General features: G+C 39.9%; 1 protein-coding gene across 1 annotated transcript in view; it reads right to left on the bottom strand.

Moving 5' to 3' along the window:
• SULF1 (sulfatase 1) overlaps window positions 1–23,927 on the bottom strand; it is a 272,953-nt gene that overhangs the window by 167,392 nt on the left and 81,634 nt on the right. The window contains exon 3 of the mRNA XM_006880534.1: window positions 15,228–15,322. The gene's annotated coding sequence lies outside the window, so the exon portion shown is untranslated. The remainder of the gene's footprint in view (window positions 1–15,227; window positions 15,323–23,927) is intronic.

Genomic DNA, 23,927 nt, shown 5'->3' with positions numbered 1-23,927 from the left:
CAAGTATCAAATTGGTTTTATCTATAGAAAGAGACAATACAGAACTCATTATCAGCTGTCTAAACAAGCATTGAGGCTGACTGTGGAACAGAACATTAATTACTCATATGCAATTTAAATTGCAGCAATTTTATATATATTAGGCAACTATTCTTTTTTTTAATGCAGTAAACAGAATTTATCCAGTTCTTCTCAGTCTTACCCCCACCCCAATGTCAGCCTCATTCTATAAGAGTGGCACCATATAATATTTACATTTGTCTCTTTGTGACTGAGATTTTTTACTCAGCATAATGTCTTCCAGGGTCACCCATTTTGAATAATATTGTAAGAGTTCCTTGTTTTTCAAAGCAGCATAGTATTCAATTGTGTGAATATACCACAGCTTCTCTATCCATTCGTTTGTTGATGGGTACTTAGATTTGCCTACTACTTGTAACGAGGGTATCTGACAACATTAATATGTTGTTGCTGATGTGGTGTCTAGTCAGAACCAATTTATAACTGACCCAGTATATTTTCAGAGACTAAAATCACAGAGGAGGAGATTACTCAACTTTCTACCTTGGACCAAACATTAGATTTGAATTCCCTACCTTTGGGTTACTCAGGGACCTCTCCAAATTATTGAGGGACAAGGATGTTAGTTTGAGGACTAAGTTATGCCTGATTCAGACCATGGTCTTTTCAATTACTTGCTGTGCTGCTGAAGACTCTGGTGTTGGAGAAGAGTACTGAAGATCGCATGAATGGCCAAAAAAACCCCAAACATATATGTCTTGGGGAAGGTGTAGAGTTCTCCTTGGGGGTAAAGATGATAAAAGCTTCATTTCATGTACTTTGTGCATGTTGCTAGGAGAGGCTACTTATTGGAAAGGGTTGTCATGCTTGGGAAGGAGGAGAAACAGCAAAAGAGAGGAGAACTCTCCACCAGGTGCAATGACACAGTGACTGCAGCAGTGAGGTCAAGTGTGGCAAAGACTGGGAAAAACAGGGTTCAGATCTCTTGTTCATAGGCTTGTTATGAGTCATACTTGACTCGACTGCACCTAACAATAAGAACCACCACCACCAATCACTTTCGGATTGGTAGTGCAATCCCTTATCACTTAAGCCACCAGAGAATATTCCAATCCAGTTGTTAAAAAAAAAATATGGGCCAGTTTGAGTGAGAGAAAAGAAAGTAAAAAACACTTGTATTTTTATTCTCATTGCATCAATTTCTCAACAAAACCCAGAGGAAGGTACAGTTGTCAGTGAGGGAGGTGGTGGTGTCACATGCCGTCAAGTTGGAACTGACCTTCCAGCACCCTTTCAGAGGCTGTCAATGCACTAGAGGAGGTGTTCATCCTTCTCCAGAAGAGCCACGGCACAGCTCTTTATCTACTAGGCCACCAGACTGAAATACAGTCAAGGAGGCATAATCGGGTAGAATTTGGTCATGCGCTCTTAGATCTGGAAATGTTTCAAAAGTCATTGAATACCTTCACAATTCAAACGAGACTGTAGAGACCAAGAAAAGTTATATAACTTGCTCAAAGTGATACTGATTGTTAGGTAATAAATACACAGAAAGAGAAGCTCACATCTCATACTTTTCTAGTATCACCTCATTATCTTCCCAGAGAACAACAAAAATACATTCTAGAGTTCATACCTACTTGCATAACATCGAGTCAGGACTAATCCTCACATGGGATCAAGAGATGGCCCATCTTTCTTCCATGGAGCAGCTGGTCAATTTGAACTTTGTACCTTTGCTTTGGCAGTAGAAATTCTTACCACTGAGCTACCAGAGTGCCCTAGAAAACTGGTTGTTAGGGGTCATTCAGTCAAGTATAACTTAATGACCCTATGAACAATTGACTTGAATCCTTCCCAATCCTGTGCTATTCTCATCATCTCTGACACAGGCCCATTGCTGGAGTCACTGTGTCAGTCCGTCTCATTGGGGGTGGGGTGGGGTGTCTTCCTCTCCCTTGCTGACCCTCTATCTTCCCAAGCATAATGTCCCTTTCCAAAAATAGCTCAGCTAGCCACATATCCAAAGTATGAAAGATGAAGCTTCACTATCTTTGCCTCCAAGGAGTACTGTGTCTGCTCCTTTTCCAAGACATATCTCTGTGTTCCTTTGGCGGTCCATGGGATGGCTATTCAGTGTTCTTCTCCAGCACCACAACTCAAAGGCATCAAAAAGTCTTTTAAGACAGATGTTATTGTTAGTCATTGTCCAGCTCTCTGAGAAGACTAAGGCCTGAATCAGGCACACCTTAAATCTTAGGAGTGTGCTTTTGTGATTGTCTCAGTCTGGAGAATGCATTTATTAGGTTCTGTTCTCTCCCTTCTTGTAAATATAGCTGAAATGATGGGATTTTGAGAGGAGGTCCGTGCCACACTTCATCTATGGGCAGGCTCTCTTCTGGTTCTTCAACAACTGGTAGGAAATCATCATGTGGTATCTGTGACCTTGCCTTTATTATTTCAAGTGCTTGACCACCAATGTGACTTTTCTGCTGCTGTCATCTTATTTCTCAGTTATGACTACACCTATAGGCTTGAATTTGTCTCTGTCATGGTCCTCTGCCCACTGGATAAAGGTCTTTAAAAGTCTGATTGTAACAAGCTGCTTTTAAGAGACATTAGTGTGTGGAAAGAGCTTTGGGGATTATTAATTCATTACTCCACAGGATACTTTCCTTTCCTAACAACTTATATATGAACCAAACTCTTTTAAGACAAGAGTTGCTCTTCAGTTTTTAATTCTGGGTTTATTTATATAGGAGTCTTTAAAATAACCAAACACTTAAACCAGTAGAAGACAAAGTGTATAAATGTTTTTGGGTTGTTTTTTTTTAACTGACCATAAGGTAACTGGCCCAAGTCATGTGGGTGCCTTTTTTTTTTAAATTCACGAAGCTCAATATTTTTAAACCAGAAACTGGCAATTTTTTACAATGAATATTTAATGTACACTTAATGATTTACAAAATATGTCTTAAGAAAACTTGCAATCTGTGTGAGAGAGACACAGGTAAATAACTCAATGTCATACAAAAGAGACTAACATATGGGCCATAAAGAAATTGTAAAGTCTATACTTGTACATAGGGTCGCTATGAGTTGCAAGAGACTCGATGGCACATAACAACAACAACAACAACATACATGTGGAGAGCAAGAGTAAAATAATTTTTGGCTTGGAGAAAATCAACAGCTATTTTTCAAAGGATATGATATTTTGTCCTTTTTTTACCTCTTTTCTTTTAAAACTGTGACTTGAGGGAGAGCTTACTACACAATGTGTTTCTCCATGTGACAACTTATATGCATTTTTTTGGTTAACAATGTTATAATGCCTACATTCTAACAACATTCTTCTGTGCTTTCCATTTCCATTCATACTTCCTTCTAATCACATCCTGATTTCTGGCATTCTAGTTATATGTATATAAACGATACAGGTAGCTATGTCCAGAGAGCATCTCTGAGGAAGAGTGAGCGGTCTCCAGTGGAAGGTGGGAACACGGGAATCCGAGCAAAGGTTAGGAAGTAGAATTGGGGAGAATGAATGCTATGTGTCCAAACAAGGAAAGAAGAGAAACTACTGTTTCGTGAATATATTTTATATGCCTAGCACTGAGCTTGGTGTTTTGCACACACCTTCTCTTTGAATCACTCACTATATAATACTAGACAATAAATACTCATGTCCACACTTGATCAAAAGACAGACTCAAAAGGCAAGGCTTAGCATGATCCATAACCCAGTCAAGGTGGTGTATCTACATTGTCTTTTCATATCAACATGTGTTTTCAATCATATTGGTCATCTAAGGATGGCTTTTAAAAATTCTATACCTGATTCTTTATAAAAAGGGCAGCTATTATATCAGGAATATATACTACAACATTACTCTCCATTTAGAATTAGCCACACTAATAATCACTTTATTTTTCTCTCAGGAGATATGTGTGGACAGGATAAATAGTACGCTGCTTGTGCACAAAATGAATTTTCTATTGTTTCTTCAGCTCTTGGCAAACCTATATATCGATGGCAGGGGGTGGGGGAGGAGAACAACCCTAAATTTTTCATTTCAAGCTCTTGTGGCAGCATTTGATATGCAGTCAGAATTCTGCATTTCATACATAAAATGTATTTTACAAAAGTGTAAAACATAGGCAGAATATGTGCTCCCTGCTGTGTGGAGGGGAAACATCCCAAAGACTCAGGAAATCTTGTCCTGAGACTTACTTCTTATTATTATTCTCTGAGGAAAATTTTTTCACTTGTTGTAAGCAGAGAATCTTAACAATGATACAAACAAGATAGCAAGAGAGTGTCCAGCTGTCAAACCGAGCTTTGTAATGATATCATTTAAATAACACAGCATTGCGATTTGGGTCTCTTTCCTCTATACCTATGCCATCTGTATGCTGAGCAAATAATCCAAGAAGCTGAACTTTATGAAGAATGCTTCATAACGAATGGAAGAAGGCTCATCAACAACCTGTGTTATGCAGATGACACAGCCTTGCTTGCTGAAAGTGAAGAGGGCTTGAAACACCTGCTGGAGAAAATCAAAGACTACAGCCTTCAATGCGGATTACAACTCAACACCAAGGAAACAAAAATCCTCACCACTGGACCAATAGGCAACATCAAGACAAATGGAGAAAAGGCTGACATTGTCAACAGTTTCATTTTACTTGGATTCACACTCAATTTCTATGGTACTGCTGTTGTTTGTTGTTAGGTACCATCGAATCGAGCATGACTCATAGTGATCCTCTGAACAAAAGGCCTGAACTCAGTCCTGTCCTGCACCATCCCCACATTAACTGATAAAAACAAAAAACAAAAGCCCATTGCAGCAGTCCTCATGTCAATCCACCTGGTTGAGGGTTTTCCTCTCCTTTGCCAATCCTCCACTCTTGCCAGCATCATGTCCCTCTCCAAGGAATAGCACTTCCTAGCAACATGTCCAAAGTGTGTGAGGTGAAGCCTCATCATTCTTGCCTCCAAAGAGCACTCCACCTGCACCCTCTACAAGACATATCATATGATATACCAGATGACGAGGATGGCACAGGATAGGGCAGGGTATGAGTTGGCTCTCTGTAGGGTCAAAATGAGTTGTACTCAATGGCACATAACAACAACAGCAACAACAACTTGTTTTATTTCTAAATCTTTGTAAAATCATGGTTGAGTGAGAAAAGACAGATATAAGGCCAAACAAATCTTAAGAACAATCAGAAATCAGATACTTAAAAAATATGTTTAGAATAAGCTTTTACCTGAGTATATACACTGATTAGGACCCTGGTGGTGTAATAAGTTACATAGTGGACTGCTAATCAGAAGGTTAACTGTTCAAACTCATTCATCATGGGAGAAAGATGAGGCCGACTCCACTCATAAAGATTGACGGTCTCAGAACCTGATGGAGCAGCACTATGAGTCAGAACAGACTTGAAGGCGGTAGGTTTGATTTGAGTATCTGTACCAATTTTATAATCCACTCCCAAAGTACTTTCCTACACATCTTATTATTTGACAAGACAACTGTTACATAGCACGTAAATGCATTGTTACTGCTCTTACTCTGTGAAGCTAATACATGCTTACAGAAACCTATTTCACAGGGTGGGGGCCATGACTCATTTCATAGTTTCTCAACTATACCTCATACATTGACATATTGTATGTGAGTATCCATGTAAATGTATAAAATATTAAAGTATAGGCAGGCTAAAATGGTGGATATTTTCTATGTATTTTCATTGTACTGGATTTCTTTCTTTTTTTTTTTTCATATTCCCATAATAAATTAGTGGAAGTACTAGGGCTAGGCTTTGTTCTGAGACCTTTACATGTATGAATTCGTCTAATCCTCAAAACAGACAAAATATAGTTGATGATATTATTATTATTATTATTATTATTATTATTATTATTATTATCTCCATTTTTCAGATGAGGGAACTGATGCAGAGAAAAATTAAGTTACATAGCCATGAATGGTACAACTGAGATTCAAACTCAGACACTCGGATTTCAGATCTTGCAAACACTGTTACACTTTTCTTGTGCATTACTATAAATGAAAAGAAAGATTTCCACTTTAAGAAGATGCTTCTTTATTTCAGCTCCTCCTCCAGGCTTCCTGTGGTAGAAGGATCTTTTTCACTCCCTCGACTGAGTACCACTTTCACACCCCCACAAAAGCCGAGAGCTCATCCTAGTTACTATGAAATAGCTGCATGGACTTTCTGCCAACATGAGTCGAGGGTAGATGGGGATGGTGTTTTGATACAATTGGGTGTCACAGTTAGTTTTGGTTGTCAATAAAAAAGTTGTTCAAACATATATACACACATAATGCCTTAAAAAAAAGAGAAAGAAACCTGTCTTAATACTTCCACAACTAGAGAGAAGTTCTTTAAACTAAGGGGGACTTTTAAAAGAGAAATATAAATTAAATTCCTCTCCTTTCACCCAGGAGGGACATTTTTAGCATTTAAAAACTACTATGCTAATACTGTGCCTGACATTTGAAAGAAGTAACTCTTGAAGTCAATGCTGGAGGCTGGGAAAAGCACAAGAAAATTGACTATTTCCTTACGAGGATGGCAGTCTTGTGACAAGTACTGACAGCAAGTAGAGGAATGTCACTTTTTGCCTCTGGCCTCCCACAGGGAAATCCACATGGTGATAATTTCTCAATCTGGTTTAGTGTCCAACAGGAGGCAAAGAGCAAAACAGTAGCATGGTGCCGACTGGGTTAACCTTACACATCTTTTTTTCTGATCAGAAGGACTATTTGAAGTCAATCCTTAGGTGAATTCAAATAACTACGAATGTGTAGTACATGATCCACATCTGCAGTTATTTGAATTCTTTATTTTCAGTTTTTCATTGCTTAAACCAGGAAAAAGAGAGAGAGAGTGAGTAATGGAAGGAATACATGGTTATAATCCTAGTGAGTGTATAACCTTCATTCCTTACAAAACATATTTGAATTTTTGCCAACAATCAAAAATACACACAGGGATTGGTTTACTGGCAGAGACATAAAACTGAAAGGATAATGAGGACGAAATAAGGTGCTGGGAATAGTGCAGTATGCTGGGAACTAATGGTTATCACACTGTACTTCAGCCTTTTAATATCCCCACACAACAACAGGTTGGTTTTGAGTAGCTCTCTAACATCTGCTCCCCACTCAAGGGCTTTCACATTCTTCATCTTAGATTTACAACTTCCCAGAGAGAGGAGTGGGACAAGCAGATTCCAATTTTGTAGAAAGTAACAGAATAAATGAAGTGTCTAAAACAGGATCTAACATCTGCCTCTCAGTAGTACAGTGTGTTTTGGACAGAAAAATACTGTGACTAGCTCTTTGCAGCACTCTTCTACAAGGAGCATCCTTGAGGCATCTCTAACCCAGAAGCATCCACACTGGCCCATTTGAATGGCTGCTGGCTCTTCTCCATGGCCCCTGTGTACTGCTGAGCAGCGTCACATTCATATCATCCACTGGCTACTCCAGTTTCCCATGGGCACTGGAGGGTGGATTTGATCCAGGGCCAATCTTCCTTCATGTGATAAAGAAATACTTTTTTAATGTGCAAAGTGCATTACATCATTTTTAGGGGTGGTGGTTGTGGTTATGTGCCATCGGGTCACTTATGAATCATAGCGACCCTATGTACAATAGCCCTGGACTCTGCCAACTTTACTATCTCTGACACACCTACCCTCATTACTGCAATCATTGAATCAATTCATCTCATCGATGGTCTTCCTCTCTTTCTCTAATCCTCAACCCTTCCAAGCATGATGTAAAAGTAAATAATTATAAATTAATTTTATGGTAAATCTCAATATAAAATGACACAGTGTATTTGCTTTGTAAATAATGGATTTGTTTAAAATAACAGGGTAGTTTAGGTGGTTCTGTGGATAATGGGCTTAGTAGTTTTGGGAGATTTTTTAAGACAACTAAAACAGAATGGAAAAGCACATTAAGCATCGTCTTGGAACCTTGGAAACTTCTGATGGTGAAGACCATTTGGAAATAGTTTTAGTTTTAGTTACTTTTTATTACAGTTTGTAATAGGTTTTCTCTTTCACAGGTCCTGGAGCCCAGTTATCTTTTATCTATAACAAGGATAGTAGGACTCACTGAAGTTCACTGTTCATTTTAAGAAACTGACAAAAAGAAATGCTCTTTAAGAATGTGTCTCCTTCCATTTAGAGAGCCGTAACACAAAGCAGTTTTTAAATATTTGTCCTGCACAAATCACCAACTCCTTCAAAAAGGATATCCCAAGACTCCTCAGTATTTTGAGAACAAAAATCTTAAAGCTAACTTCCTCTTTGCTATTCTTTTCTCTTTTATTATTATTTCCATAAAACCTACAAAAGGGAAGCACTTGTTCCAGAACATGTACATATATACATAAACCCGAAGATCATTTGCCAAAAATGAGCATTTAATTTCTGCATTCTATAAACTGAAGATGTTAATGTAAAATGTGTGCAGTGCTTCAATTCCAGCATTATAAATATGTGAACGGCTTCAATCCATTTAAGCCCTATTAATACAATAGCAATAGAATTCCAATCACAGAATTTGGCCCCACAACCTAATTACTATGAGAATGACTTCGTAGAAAACCTAACCTTCATTTATAATTCTGGTACACTCTTATGAAACCTAAGGAGATGAATGAGATAAAATTAGGATAACAGTGAGAGAAAGAATCTAAAATTGAATATAAAAGGCACTGGAACAAGGGACTCAAGACTGACACAGATAAACTATTTCCTCTGTAAGCAGAATTAATCAACTCTATAAATGCCCTAACATGGCATAAGATAGTACTACTTTTTTAGCAAGTGTTAACTGTGTACTGGCAAACACATTCCAACTTTAGCACACAAGTCAACATTATCCTCTAGAAAAAGGCAGCAATGTTAAAAAAGCTGACTTGCCATCCAGGTTGTGTGACTGCATTTCTTCTTTGTATTAATTATACTGTAAGAATTTAGACACTTTTGGACCTAAACTGTGACTTAGGAATGTCAAATAAATGCTGAGGCTCCACTGCAGTCCTTCTCAGCGCGGTTAGAAGATCTCGCCACTCTTACCTGCCTTATAGGAGTCCCAGGGGATATCTCAATGGGAACACGGGCCCCTCACCCTCTTCCAGAGAAATGTCACCACAAAGGAATCTCTTGCCACCACAACTTGCAGTCTGGGCACAGAACGAGGCCACTGTTGTGTGGCCTGCTTTCACTTCAGTGACTGTCCCAGTAAAGAATGAAATCATCTCATTCTTTTTTCTTGACCTTCACTGGCTAATGTCCCCAAGCTACTACCCCCATTAGAATCAAACATCCCCTCCTATTCCTGGGAGAATAGCTATTTTTCTCTTCACTTCCTGTCTGTAACTGGTTTTCAAGAGGGAGAGTTAGGTAGTTTCTCTCTACTCAGTCTTTTGTTTCCTCACCATGTTGGCCAAATGCCTATCCTCAGTTCCCAAGCCATACCAAAACCATAACCACAGAGTCCATTTCTGCACTCTCGCTGATCTGTCAGGCTTCCAACATTATTAATTTTGCAAAACCACTGCCTCTTTACTCTATGGGGATGCTGGAAGGCTTGAAGCACTGACCTTTAACAGCTCTACACTTTCGATGCCGCTACAATGCCACCAGTCAGTGCTAACATCAAGAAGACAGCTCAAGGTGGCACAGCTTGATATACAGGACATTACACATCCCCTTGGGGTTTGGCACTTTCTTTAAACACAAACTCATTGACTTTGAGGATGTACTGTATAAGCAGCTGTATTTAACTATGTACATACAAGTGTGCAAATCTGTGTGATTGTAAATACTAATGCTTATCACTTACACTTGTATTGAAAATGCACATGTTAAAGGGACAAAAGGATGTTACAGAGAAGATACCAGCTAGCCTAAAAACTGACTGGAATTAGAATGCATTCAGACAGAAAGATCACGTGAAGGAAGACACTATGGTTTTTAGGTTGTTTTCTCTCACAGTAAAAAAAAAAAAGTAAAAGCAATTTACATATTTTATATTCCAGGAATGGACTATGATTCCCAAACTAACAAGCCCTCTGAAGGTGCCCTGGTGGCACAATGGATAACATAACTGGCTGCTAACTACAACGTCAGCAGTTTGAATCCACCAATTACTCCACAGGAGAAGAATGGGCAGTCTCCTCTCCCATAGAGATTTATTTATAGCTTAAGAAAGCCATTGGAGGGAGCCATGAGTTGGAACTGACTCCATGGGAGTGGGTTTGATTTAGATTTGGGTATAAAGATAATAGAGCACTGGCGGCTCAGTGGTAAGGAGTCACACTGCCAATGCAAAGGCATGTGGTTTGAAACTACCAGCTTGCTCTGTGAGAGAAAGATGGGCAGTCTCCTTCTATGCACTGTAATGCCTCTAAAACCCTGCTAGAAGGTCAACTTTGAGTTGGTTCAGATGGAAGAAAGATGGGGACTATCCTCCTATATGCTTTTACTGCCTCTAAAAATCTGCTGGAGGGTAAGCCCTGAGTAGGTTCTGGATTGATGAGATGTAACAAGAACAAGATGAGAATAAGGGGGTGGTGCAAACAGCCGGTAAGCAGTAACCAAAGGATGGAAGGTCAAAACCATCTAGAAACACCTTAGAAAGCAGGGCTTGGTGATGTACTTTTTAAAACAAATCAGCTATTGGAAACAACTGGAAGTCACTGGAAATGAACACACAGTTCTATCGGACACATATGGATTCATCATGAAACTAAATCAACTCGAGGTCAATTGGCATGAAGACAATGCAGAAAATGTTAACTTATTTAATAGAAAGTGGGGGGGGGGATAAAACGAAATGATGCAGTCTCAGTGTTTCCAATTCTGTAAATATTACACTCACATCAAATTACATAAAACTGCTGATTTTATAGATCAAAGACTGTCAAATAGCAACAGTTGTTTGTGATTCAACCATGTGCGTTTGTGCATGTGTATACCTGTGTATAATAAATTGGCCTCTTTAACTAAAAGGAAAGGGACTGTTCAGAGGACAAGGAATTCACGCAGGAAAAGTCTGCTTCTGTGTACACCCACAGTGTCCTAAGCACTCCAGGTTTTCCTAAGTACCCCCCCCAAACAAAGCCTTTTATATTGTGAACTTAATTATAATTGCTTATTGGGTAACAAGGTAAGGATAATTTTTACTGATGTTAGGGTCCATCCACATTGATTCCTTGAAAAACATATTATTGTCTGTAGATAATTTAACAAGTCATTTACACTTAAGGTGCTTAATTTAAATATCTAAATCTTCACTGAAAAAAATGCCAGGAGGTGTAACGCAGGCATGTTTATGATAAATTTTCCATCCTAAATAGACATTAACTGGGAGGGCGGGGGAAGGTTAACTCTTTTGCAAATACATACACTGTCCTAAATGCAACCTGGGTGCACCAACCCTTGTCTGCCACTGTGGCATGGGAGCACAGAACGCACAATAGTAGCCATTCATTTTTTGGCAGGTGCACAGTAAGCTGAAACCAGGCTTCCTCCAAAATAACACTTGGTTCTGCAAACAAACATTTCATGAGAACCTGCAAACAGTCTCCTAAGCTGAAATCTAACTGCCCTTATGGTTTACATCTGCCCCCTACCCCAGAACAAGAGAAAAATCCTTCGGCAACCTGATACCTGAGCATTATGGAGAAGCTTCTGATATTTGGTCATAACATCTCCTGAGTTCTAACAGCTTATGAGTTATGAATTTGGGAGTTGATACCAAGGTGAACAAACTGCAGACAAGGAATTCTTAAAACTGAGAGGAAACAAAGCATTAAGAACTTTACATCCAGATGACACAAGCAGAGGAGCAGTTAAAAGGTTCACTCATGAAGAATGGCAACCTTTAGGCCCACTGTGGTCCTTATTTGTTAAATCTGACCGAGCACACAATGGGAGATATGGTCTCCTCTTACAAACCGTACTAGATGGGAAGACTACGCATATACAAATATCAGACGCAGTGGATTATGGACATACATATATCAGATGTAGTGAGATAAAGTCTCTCAGCTGCTTGGCTAATCCAGCTCAAATTATCAATGTGGAGATGGTGCAGAGCTCTTTTGAACTGGCAGCCAATCAGATACTGCCTCTCAGTTTTCCAGGGCAGAGACAGAAAAAGCAGACCAGAGCCATCTCTCACAGGGGATCCACAGATTTTTCAGAAATAAGGGTCCTGTGTGTTAATACTGAACAAATGATTCTAACTCGTGTTGGTAAACTTGCATTTTTTATTTTCCTATAATAAGGATGTACTAAAAAATGCAAAAGATATCAGGTTTAAAGTGGTAAATTGCCCATTAAAAGGAGGAAAATGTAAACTGGAAGATTATATGCCTGATAATAAATAATATGGCGTTCCAGAAAAGTAATAGATGCTTTGAGAAATCAAGTCTTTTAGGTCTCTTGAGAGATAAAGGGTGGCCTCTGGTCTTGAGCCCTCTGCTAGCCACTTCTACTGTTCATTTTGAATGAATGGCACGATAGTGAAGGCCTTTGGCAGAAATATGGACAGACTGGACCAAGGTTCACTAAAAAAAAGTTGGGCCAACTGACTTGAGAGGATAGAAAAAGTCCAAGTCACAGGTCTCTTTTGCTTATTCTTAAATAGACAGATCTTTCTTTAGTTTCTGTTTTAGAATATTTGGGCACATCTACTATTTGGAGTTTTCAAGCAAGCAGACCTAAATTTCAGCAAGTACCTGGACGTGCTCACCAAGTTGTGCCAAGAAATCTGGAGAACGACCACTTGGCCAACTGACTGGAAGAGATCGATATTTGTTCCTATCCCAAAGAAAGGCGACCCAACAGAATGTGGAAACTTCAGAACAATTTCACTGATTTCACATGCAAACAAGATTTTACTGAAGATTATCCAAAAACGACTGGAACAGCACATCAACAGAGAACTACCAGAAGTCCAGGCTGGTTTCAGAAGGGGTCGTGGTACTAGAGATATTGTAGCCGATGTTAGATGGATCTTGGCTGAAAGCAGGGAATACCAGAGGAATGTCTATCTGTGTGTCATTGACTATGCAAAGGCATTTGACTGTGTAGATCATAACAAACTGTGGCTGACTCTGAGAAGAATGGGAATCCCAGAACATTTGATTGTTCTAATGCGAAACTTGTACTTGGACCAGGAGGCAGTCGTCAGAACAGAGCAAGGGAACACTGCATGGTTCAAAATTGGGAAGGGTGTACACCAGGAATGCGTCCTATCTCCATACCTTTTCAACCTATATGCAGAACAGATTATCCAGGAGGCTGGGCTCTATGAGGAGAAATGTGGGGTCAAGATTGGTGGACGATTTATCAACAATCTGTGTTTGCAGATGACACAACCCTGCTTGCTGAAACTGAGGAGGACCTGAAGCGCCTGCTGCAGAGGGTCAAGGACTGCAGCCTACAATATGGATTGAGGCTCAATGTCAAGAAGACAAAGATTCTCACCACTGGACCAATTGGCAGCATCAGGATGGATGGTGAAGAGATTGAGATTGTACACAGCTTTAGTTTGCTTGGCTCCATAGTCAACAGTCTTGGCACCAGCAGCCAGGAAATTAAAAGGTGCATTGCCATGGGAAAGTCTGCTGTTAGGGACCTCTCCAAAGTGCTGAAGAGCAATGGTATCTCTTTGGAGACTAAGGTGCTTCTGATACAGGCCATGGTCTTCACAATCACCTGTTATGCATCAGAGAGCTGGACAATGACCAAGAGGATAGAAGGAGAATTGATGCCTTTGAGCTGTGGTGCTGGAGAAGAGTACTGAGAATACCATGGACTGCTAGGAAAACAAACAGATTTGTCCTGGAAAGGGTTAAACCAGGTGGCTCCTTGGAGGCAAAGATTCTGAGGCTCCGTCTAACTTACTTTGGACATGTTGTGAGGAGAGACCGGTCCTTAGAGAGGGACATCATGCTTGGGAGGGTGGAGGGACAGCGCAGGAGAGGAAGGCCCTCTATGAGGTGGATTGATTCAGTGACTGGGATAATTGGGATGGGAGTGTCAGAGACAGTGCGATTGGCACAGGACAGAGCGGAGTTTAGGGCTGTTGTACATAGGGTCACTATGAGTCGCAGGTGACTCGACGGCACATAACAACAACAACAACAACACTCATTACCAAAGAGTGGTAGCCATTACTAGAGGTATTCCACAATGTCCGACCTCAGAGCTCCTAGAATTCTAGAAACACTGCTGATGGTCATGGTTTTCAGTTAAAAAACTAATCCCAGTCTCCCACGTCCTTCCATCCATTCCCTTTCTTCGCTTGCCATTTGTAGTATGAAGATAGAATTTAGTTCCACGAGTATGGGAGACAGAAGTTAGATAAGACAGCCTTCAAAACACAAACTTCTGACTTCAGGCCAGACTTGTTGAAGATCGGGGAGAGGGGACATACACACAAATGTAGTTCATATACTTTTTGGCTACTAGAGAACTTATTCCAAGACACCCCAGACACAGGGCATTAAGTGAAAATCGTACAAAGGATTTTGAGGAACAGCAAGAAAAGTGTGACAGTGTCCACTGTATTAGTTCTGGGTGGGGACTAATGGGGGCAACTTTCACATGTGGTATTTAAGAAAAGACTTATGGGAATGTAACGAGCGTGACATTCTTGCGGTGGGCCTTTAGAATGTTCCCTGATCCCATACCACACTCTTGGCACTACTTTTTATCTGACTGAGTCAAAAAACTGTGAAGACGAGCTATGAAGAAGTCAAGTGGCATCGGTAGGAGTACTTTGTGGTGACCATGTGTAGCTGGCGCACCTTTTCCCCAAAACCCCTGAGTTTCCAAAACACTGCATAATATGCCAACTAAGTCGTACAATCCTTTAGATTTCCATATTTAAAGTGGTTTTCCCTACCATTCCTGAGACTTATTTTATGGAATGGTTCTGACATATTTAAGGCCCTGCTTCATTCTCTCAGCCAAGAATGCTACACAAGGATGTAGGATTATCTATTCTTAAAATTCTGCTGTTTCTTATACTTCCATATCTGTAAAGTATCTCCCATTTCAAGTTACGTGGTATGTGCAAAGAACCTTTGATTTATTTAATCAGGAGGTAAATATTTTGTATGACTACCTTTGAAGATTTTCTGCAATTATTCTGCGTTGGGGAATCTACATGTTATTGGTCAAGTTCATCTTCTTCAGATGATGACAGCTGGTCGTCAGCACCTACAAGAGAAAAAAGAGAAAGTGTTATCACTTGCTATCAGTTATTCTTCCCATCTTTCATAGGTTGTCCTTTCAGGGTTTCAAAGGGGGAACATTTCATCCAGACTGGTTTCTTTAGAATCACTTACAAGAATCTTAGAAACATTGCAGATAACCCAGTCTTTTTATTGAAGTTTCATTTTTTACTTTCTTTCCCATTAGATTGATTTCGCATTATTCTTAGACTATTTCATAATGCCAGAAAAGAAGAGTTTCTTTTTTAAAAGTTACAAAGCAGTTCAAGTTTAAGGGTTGAGAGATGTCTGCTTTCAGATTATGTGGCTTATTTTAAAGGAAAATGCATTGCATCTTAAAAACTCTTCTAAAGTTGCTGCAAGCTATAAATTCAAGAGAAATGAAGCAAACACTTTACAATTGGCTAAATTAGTTTACATTTTGCATTTAGTTGAAAAAGAACAAGCTTCTAAAATAGATTGAGATATTCCAAGAAGAGCATACACCCATTTTAATGCATCAAGTATTTAAAGAAGCAATTTTGTTGCCATGAATAACACAGTTTGCCATGTATACATTATATAAGATAAAATAGGAAAATGGTACATGCTATCTAACGACAGCTCATAATTCCCCTTCTGTTTTAAAAGAGCCTTCTCTTTGTCTATGTGAATGCCAATGTTTAGTAAAACATTCCATGAAGGTCTTATCTCTTTACTGATGAATACAATTTTATGTAGAGACACATGGTTGAGTCTCTGAGTGGTGTACAATCCTATAAAAAGGGAATTTCCCCAAGGTTCCATATTTCTTTCCCTTAAAGAGGACTGAATTTAACTCTTCAATGTGATCTACTTAGGTATGATATTACTCAGTTGTGTTTCAGCAAATTGGTCAAAAAATACATATTCTTTCACAAACTTTAAGAAAACTGATGAAAGTATCATCTCCCCTTTTCCTCCCCAATATCTACTTGGGGAGCTCTGGCAGCCTAGGGGAAGAAGTTGGTCTGCCAACCCAAAGGCAAGCAGTTCAAAGTAAAGCTGTACAATCTCCTCCTGAACAATTGGCATCCTCTGAAAACCTAGATGAGGGTCAATGTGACTGGGTTCCTACCGGATGGCAATGAGTTGAGGGTTGACATCTACTTATTTTACAGGGAATCCATACATGGTGCAAACTGCTACTGTCTTTGTCTAGTACCAAAAATTTAGAGGCTTAGGTCCACCCAGCACCCCAAAAGAAGAGCTGAACAATATACTTCTGGAAAATCAGCCACTGAAAACCCTGTTGGAGTAGTTTTACTCTGACACATATATTTATGCATTGTTAAGCGCCAGCAAGTTGACTATGACCCATAGTAAGGGACTGAAACTAATATAGCAACAGATTTGTCCTGTGTTCTGCCATCATCACTATCCCCACAAGCCCATTGTTGTACTAACTCTGAATCTGAGTTGGATTCATCTCACTGAGAGTCTTCCTCTTTCCATGGCCTTCCACCTTTCTATGAAGAAAAGCCTGGCAGTTTACCTCAAAAAGCTGCTCATTAGAACCTGAACAATCACCACTCACAATGTGATCCTATTGAGCACGAGGTGGCCACATGGCAGGGGATGACTTGATATCACTGAACAACGACAACAAGAAACAGACCAGTTCCCTCACTGTGATCATCTGCAATTTAAATATACTTTCATAGACTGAGACAAGAGTTTTTATAAGCTTTATGCAAGGACATTTAGTGTTGTCATTATCACAATGATACCATGCAGAATAATTCTGCAATAATGTCATAGGATGTTGAACAAAGAGCATAAAACCCCAACTCAGTGCCATCGAGTTGGAACCTACTCAGAGCTGACACTCCATTAGGTTTTGGAGACTATAAATCTTAGTAGAGGAGATTGCCTATCTTTCTCCCGTGGTGTTGCTGTGGGTCTGAACCTCCAGCACAACTCTCTGTGGATTATGCTTCCAGAAAGAACATGGGCATCCTGAATATCTGCCTGGAAAGTGAACGCACATGAATGTCCACTATTTCCTGTTTTGCTATATGAAGGTTTATTCTCCAGATAAGACACATGATGATGCCTTCACAACTATTCTCAGTTCTGTTATCTCATAACCAGGAGTGCATCATACAGGTCCTTTCTTTAGCTGGGGAGCTCTGGTGACCTAGTTCATAGGGAAGTGTGCTTCTAACCCAAAGACAAGACCACTCCTCTGGTAGTTTGTATTCACCAGCTGCTCCAAGCTAGAAAGATAGGCACTCTTCTCCTGTGCAATTTATAGGCTCAGAAACTGCTGGAGGGTCAGTCATAACACAGGACTCGATGGCAAGGGTCCTTGAATTTCTTTGTATGTGCCAAGTTATAACAGTTCATCATAAATACGCAGTATTAAATATGCTGGAAAAATGTTTTCATTAAAATACTTTCTGCCTCCCTCCCTCTCATTCACAATCTCATTAATGAAGGTTTGGTTAAAATATGCCTATTTAGTTTCAGCAAAATAGCGTCACCTGGCAAATAAATATAACATTATCAATTGGGGTAGTATTGGTTTATGGTTTTGCCTATATTTAATTAGCCTTTTGGGGGAAATATAATAAATATAAAACAAACATAATTATATTTATGTGGATTTATAGTTGCATAAATATAACTAAAGAAATTCTTGTGAAGTCTGTTTCCATGGATTTAAAAGATATTTTAATAGAAAATATATAAGCTAATTATGGGGCTCCCTGAATTCACTGCTGATGGTTGAGAAATGCTGTAGGAGATGACCCAGCAGTTTGACACCCTCGGGGTCTTTCCAACAAGGGACACATCAAGTTTCAGCACAGTTTTGATGCTCTGCTTTACTTGAGGCACGTCTTGAAATTCTAAGTGGTCCTCTAAGATCAACTGAAGTCCCATTTGCTAACAAGCTCAATTTGCATTACCCTCTTCTTTCACCAGCACCCATTTGCATAAGCTTGTGCTGTGCAATGCTGTGCTTCGTGAACTCGCTCCCTCACACTGATCTTGCTTTGTTGTTGTCTATGTGGGTAGTAGTCTTGTCTCTCTGAAGCCATCTCACTGCTGTCAAGCTGATTCTACCTCATAATCACCTTGTTGTTGTTGTTGTTGATGATGATTGCCTTCGAGTCGAGCATGACTCATAGCAACCCTATGAACAAAAGGCTTGAAGCCCCTCTACAACTATTGACATTTATCAAAGTTCAGAAGGTTTCTGGAAGCATGTTATCTAGGAAGTGGATGCCACTCCTGCTACAGGATAGAAAAGAATTTCCACCTGGGGTTTCCAAGGTGGGGAATCTTTATAGAAGCAGACTGCTACTGGTTTGTACTAGTCATGTGTTCAAACTATTGATCCTTTGGTGATCAGGTGAATGCTTTAATCAGGCGAATGCTCTAACCATTGCATAACAAGTCCCCTTTTTGACTCTTTAGGTAGGTTTTAAGAATCCCAAGGGTGAGGGTTCTATCTTGCACTTTGACTACACCTTCCATTCTGGATACAGGCTGGGTCTTGTCACTACCATACATGCCCGAGTATCACTGTATAATATAGTCCGGATGTGAGTCTCATTGCTCTTTGACTTGCCTCAAGAGTGTCAAATTTCCTTCCAAACTATCTCACATTTGAGATCCTGCAATTGTTCCTCTAGTACAAATGAAATGCTGGCCCATGCCTGCTGACACTAGACCACACGTACTCGAATGGGGTGGAAACCACTGACCTAGCTGCTGGTCCTTATCTTTCATAAGGACTTGTGATATTTTCTGTATGCAATGCCCATGTAGCCCAAGACTCAGCATTCACTCTGTTGCACACAATCCTACCATACATATAGGGGAGAGGAAGAAAAAGAGAGAGATCATGCTTCTCTCCATTTGGACAAGGACAGATTGGAATGCCTCCAAATGCCCGTGCTGTTCTGGAGATTCTGTAAAACATGGCATATGTGCCCATTAATTTGACGTTAACATCCATAAATAAGCATGGATGCCAGAATTTCGCCCGCTGGTAATATGTGGGGAAGTTAAGTTTGATAGTTTAAGAGCCCCACTTTAGAAGTTTAGTTTGGCTTTTACCTCTGCACTAGTGTGTTACTGCATTTAGCACTTAGGAATCCCTGCTATAAAGCAATGAGAGATGACTGAACTTAACTACCTTGGCTTTCTCAGTTGTTCAGAAACTGATCTGCATTTCCTGGCTCTCAAACTTCATAAACTCATCAAATTCTGCTGCAGAGAAATGCCATTAAAATAGCAGTTCTCCGAGGCAAACACTAGCACCATTCATACTGGGAGTAATGCTGAAACAGTAAGTGATATTTTTAAACTGTGAATTGGGAGTAGTTTGTGATTCTGTGACACAGGGAGACATTTAGATACATTTGTAAGGTAAATGTTTCTTTTTCGGATGTCCAAACCAGAAAACCATTTCTGTTACCATTGGGCTGATTGTAACACACAGAGAAACTACAAGGAAAAAGTAAAGCTGTCCAAAGGGTTACCAAAGCTGTTAATTGTTACGGAGGCATGTGGCAACCTATCTCTCCCTTGGAAAAACTGCAGGAGCCGTGGAGGCAGAATTGACTCATAGCTAATCCTGCAGTGGCTGTCAACTCTATGGGAGGAAACAGAAACCCAATTCTTCTCTTAAAGAGCAGCTGGTGGATTCAAACTACCTGCCTTTGGGTTGGCAGCTGAACCTCTTTACCCATTAGGCCACCAAAGCTCAGAGAGTAGCTAGTGGGTTCAGGTTACCGGCGTTTTAGTTAGTAGCCAAGTGCCCACACCACCAGAGTTCCTTGTTTCTGTTCAGTTGTCCTTCCATTGTCTCCTAAAAGTGGCCTGGGCCTTATTGTTGAAGTACATTCAGTCTCTGCTCCCTTCCCCTTGGAAAGCAATAATCAGTTCCAAATGGCTTTCCCCAAAGGGTCTGTTGGAAGGTTCAAAATGTCCTCATTAAAAAACTTGCGCTGAACCACACAAATCTTGCCATTGTGGACGGTGCATGCATGTGGGACCATTACTTCATGCACAATGACATGAGACCAGAAAACATGTGAACAGGAAGCCAAACCCAAGAAAGAATTGGGGAGCTTCCAGCTTTCCGTGGAGTCCAGAAATGAAGTAAACTCCAGCCGTCCTCAGGACTCAGGTGCCCGGGGGTCTGCACAGCTGTAGTCTCTCTGCTGAACCAGCCCCACCTAGACAAGCACAGTGGCTCGGGCAGTGTCCCGCCTGCAGTAAATCATTATGTCAGCAAATCCAAAAAGACAGCGAAGAGGGTAACCCTTGCCTGAGCAGCGCACACTTTAAATGTCTCAAGTAACCTCAATGTGGGGCGGCAAACACCATATATGGAAATTCAGAATATTCCTCATCTTTTCTATTGTGCTAATGGGAATTCCCCCAAATACTTCTTGCTCCTTCTTTAAATAATAATGGCCTTTCCCAAGATGCAAACTCATCTTATTCTTCCATATATATTTGGTACTTATTTTACATAGCCGAGATGTTAGCAGCTCCTTTGTGGGTGTCTTTGTTATTTTATGGCTAAAGCATTTTAGCAAAAAATAGAAACTCTTTTTTTTTTCACATTTAAAAAAGCCAAAGGGAATTTCTGATGGTTCTAGAGTTTTGAAGTGGCCATTAGAAACCAGACGAAATCCAAATTATGGCCAAGTACGATCCTTATAATGAGTGATCAATATGCTTTTTATTCAGAGGTGGAATTTGTGTCTTAAAACTATTTGAGAATGTGTCGATACAGTTCACTTACCAGAAAGAAATATTATACGACTTTGCAAGAGTAGCTGGGACTAAACCCCCTTTTGTAATAAGTGGTATTTGCTCTAAAGCGTTCAGATGGGGAAAGGACTTTGAAATCCAGGAAATCCGATAGAGGCTTTGCCTTAGAAGATTAAGTGCTGAGCATAGAAAGGGTAAAAGGGTATGAGAAAAATAAGGTTATCAGTAATCAGACCTCACAGCTTCCTGTCTGCTAATCAGATTCCATTCTGTTCATTCTAAATGTTAAATTCTTCCAGTTACATTTTCTAAAAATTAACTAATACAGCCACTCCTTTTCCACCATTCAAGTGTGGTGACTATAATCTTGGAAGATTTGATTGGTCAAGTAAATGAACTGGCTAAAGATGACTAGGTAAGAAATTATGCCCTTTGCTTCATTCATTTGGGTTTTACCTTATTTTACATCAGCCTTTCAGTGGGTCCTCTAAGTCAAAAGAAAGGAAAAATCCCTCTTAATTCTTGAAGAATAAGTACTAATTCTTTAGAGATTACTGGTGGACTAGTTGTAAGAAGCTGTGCTGCAATCTCCAAGGAACACTGTTTGAATCCCCCAGCTGCTCTGTCAGACAAAAATGTGCAGTTATCTTCTGTGCCATTAAATTGACTCCGAAAACTTGCTGGAGGGTTAGGTATGGGTCAGTTCTAACTTGTTTGCAATTCTTTATGAGAGAGATTCTGTGGCCTAGTGGGAAATGATATCCTTGCCAACTCAAAGGCAAATGGTTCAAATCCACTAGCGGCTTCTAGGAGAAAGATGGGCAATCTCCTGCTGTCCCCATTTACAGCTGGAGGCCAAACCCCCAGGCTCTGGAAAACTGCTGGAGGTTAAGCTCCAATTCCATGGCAATGAGTTTGAGATTTTGCTTAAATTCTTTATGAATGTGCATTCTTTATGCCACTAGCCCAGATTCTTTTTCTATTCTTTGTTCATTTGTTAAGACTCAGAGGAAATGAAAATTGTCCTGTTTGGGGACACTGATAACTCTTATTAAGACTGTCCTAAATGGCCTTCCTGTTGAAAAACTTAACAGGAACATGATCCACTAACAGTCCTACAAGTCACTAAAGCCAAGAATTCAATGAGCTCAGATAAAGCTATTTCTTGAGAACATTGGAGACATTAGGGAGAATGTCCAATTATTATGTTTCTCCTCCAAAGTTTCAAAGAGTGGAAGTTTTGCATTTAAAACAAACAAACAAACAAAAAAGTACTCACACACAACTTTGTATTTTTACTCATTTTTATAATCTCTTAGTTGCATCTCAACTCTAATTGATCTCAAGAAGATTCTATGTCCTTCCAGAAACCTGTCTTTCCCTGGTTTAAATGCATGGCATAGTTATATACCCAGTTGCTCAAACCCAAAGCTAATATAATGGCATTTCTTTTTCCTTTATTCCCTTCATCTGGATTCCAAGGTGAGTTGGAGGTCTTACCTTCTAAGTATCTCTGTAGTAGCATCCTACTGTTGGCCTATATTGCTTAGGCCTTTGCCATTATGCAACCTGAACTCATTGCTCACCATACTAATACTCTCTAACTGGCTTCCAAGCTTATCGCTTCACCATACCCTAGGTCTTTGCCCAATCCATGCTCCATACAAGTTGACTTATGTGAATCTTCATGAAAACCTAACCATATCTCCTGTCAGTCATCTCAGCCCCACACTAAGTCATTCCTTCTGTGTGTGCCTGTTGATTCAAGTGTTAATCTGGTAAAAGCAATCTTAATAATTGGACCGAGGTAAGTTAGAGGACTCACTGAGGGCTATAAATGTTCAGGTGTTAATGGAAAAGTTAGAGGTTCAAATCTTCCTACAAGTGCCTTGGGAGAAAGGCCTGGCAACCTATTGTTGAAAAATCTGCCACTGAAAACCTCAGGGAGCACAGCTCCACTCTGACACATACTGGGTCTCTACAAGTCAGAACTGACTCAAGGACAACTGGTAACGTGGCAAGTAAGGACCTTGGGCCTCAGTGCTTCCATCACGCACATGGTTACTGCAAACAAGTAAACAAAACAGGTCAGTGACCCAAAGAAAGTCTAGTCATGCAGCTGATGTATTCTTAGGCATCAGTTCCTTTTCTTTATGTTAATGTGTAAAGCAAACATTTTTGCAAATCAAGAGTGGGTCACTGGATGACATGAATTTCACTGGAGTATTCCACTCAGATGCTTCATTATGGAGCAGCAGGATATTAATGGTTAGTCTCTTGATTAATCAACACCATCTCGCTCCCTTCTTTCTCAACCTCTTCTACTTCAAGAGTCAACATTCCAGCAACAGTGGAAACCAATTCCTTTCCCATTATTTCCTATATCACCCTATCCCAAAACTCTTCTCTTCACTTGTCCTTCCACCATTCTTCCAAGATGCAACTTCCTATTTTTTTTTCATTTTTATTAATTTAATAAACATTTACAGAGATTTTGGATCTCCATCCATTCATTGCTGCACCTATCTATTTTTAACAGTAATTCTTATTTTAAAAAAATAGGAGCTAATAAAAAAATTCCCTTTTAAAAAAACAGTAAGCTATCTCCATACCTTTTCAACTGTATGCAGAACAGATTATCCGAGAGGCTGGGCTCTATAAGGAGAAGTGTGGCGTCAGGATTAGTGGAACAATCTGTGTTATGCAGATGATACAACCCTGCTTTCTGAAACTGAGGAGGACCTGAAGCACTTGCTGCTGAGGGTCAAGGACTGCAGCCTTCAGTATGGATTGAGGCTCAATGTCAAGAAGACAAAGATTCTCACCACTGGACCAAT

Source organism: Elephantulus edwardii, unplaced genomic scaffold (genome assembly GCF_000299155.1).
Source record: "Elephantulus edwardii isolate Elephantulus edwardi_28Jun2011 unplaced genomic scaffold, EleEdw1.0 scaffold00008, whole genome shotgun sequence".
In the NCBI taxonomy this organism is placed as follows: Eukaryota; Metazoa; Chordata; class Mammalia; order Macroscelidea; family Macroscelididae; genus Elephantulus; species Elephantulus edwardii.
The sequence above is the reverse complement of the archived record's forward strand: the minus strand, read 5'-3'. Positions and strand labels throughout refer to the sequence as shown.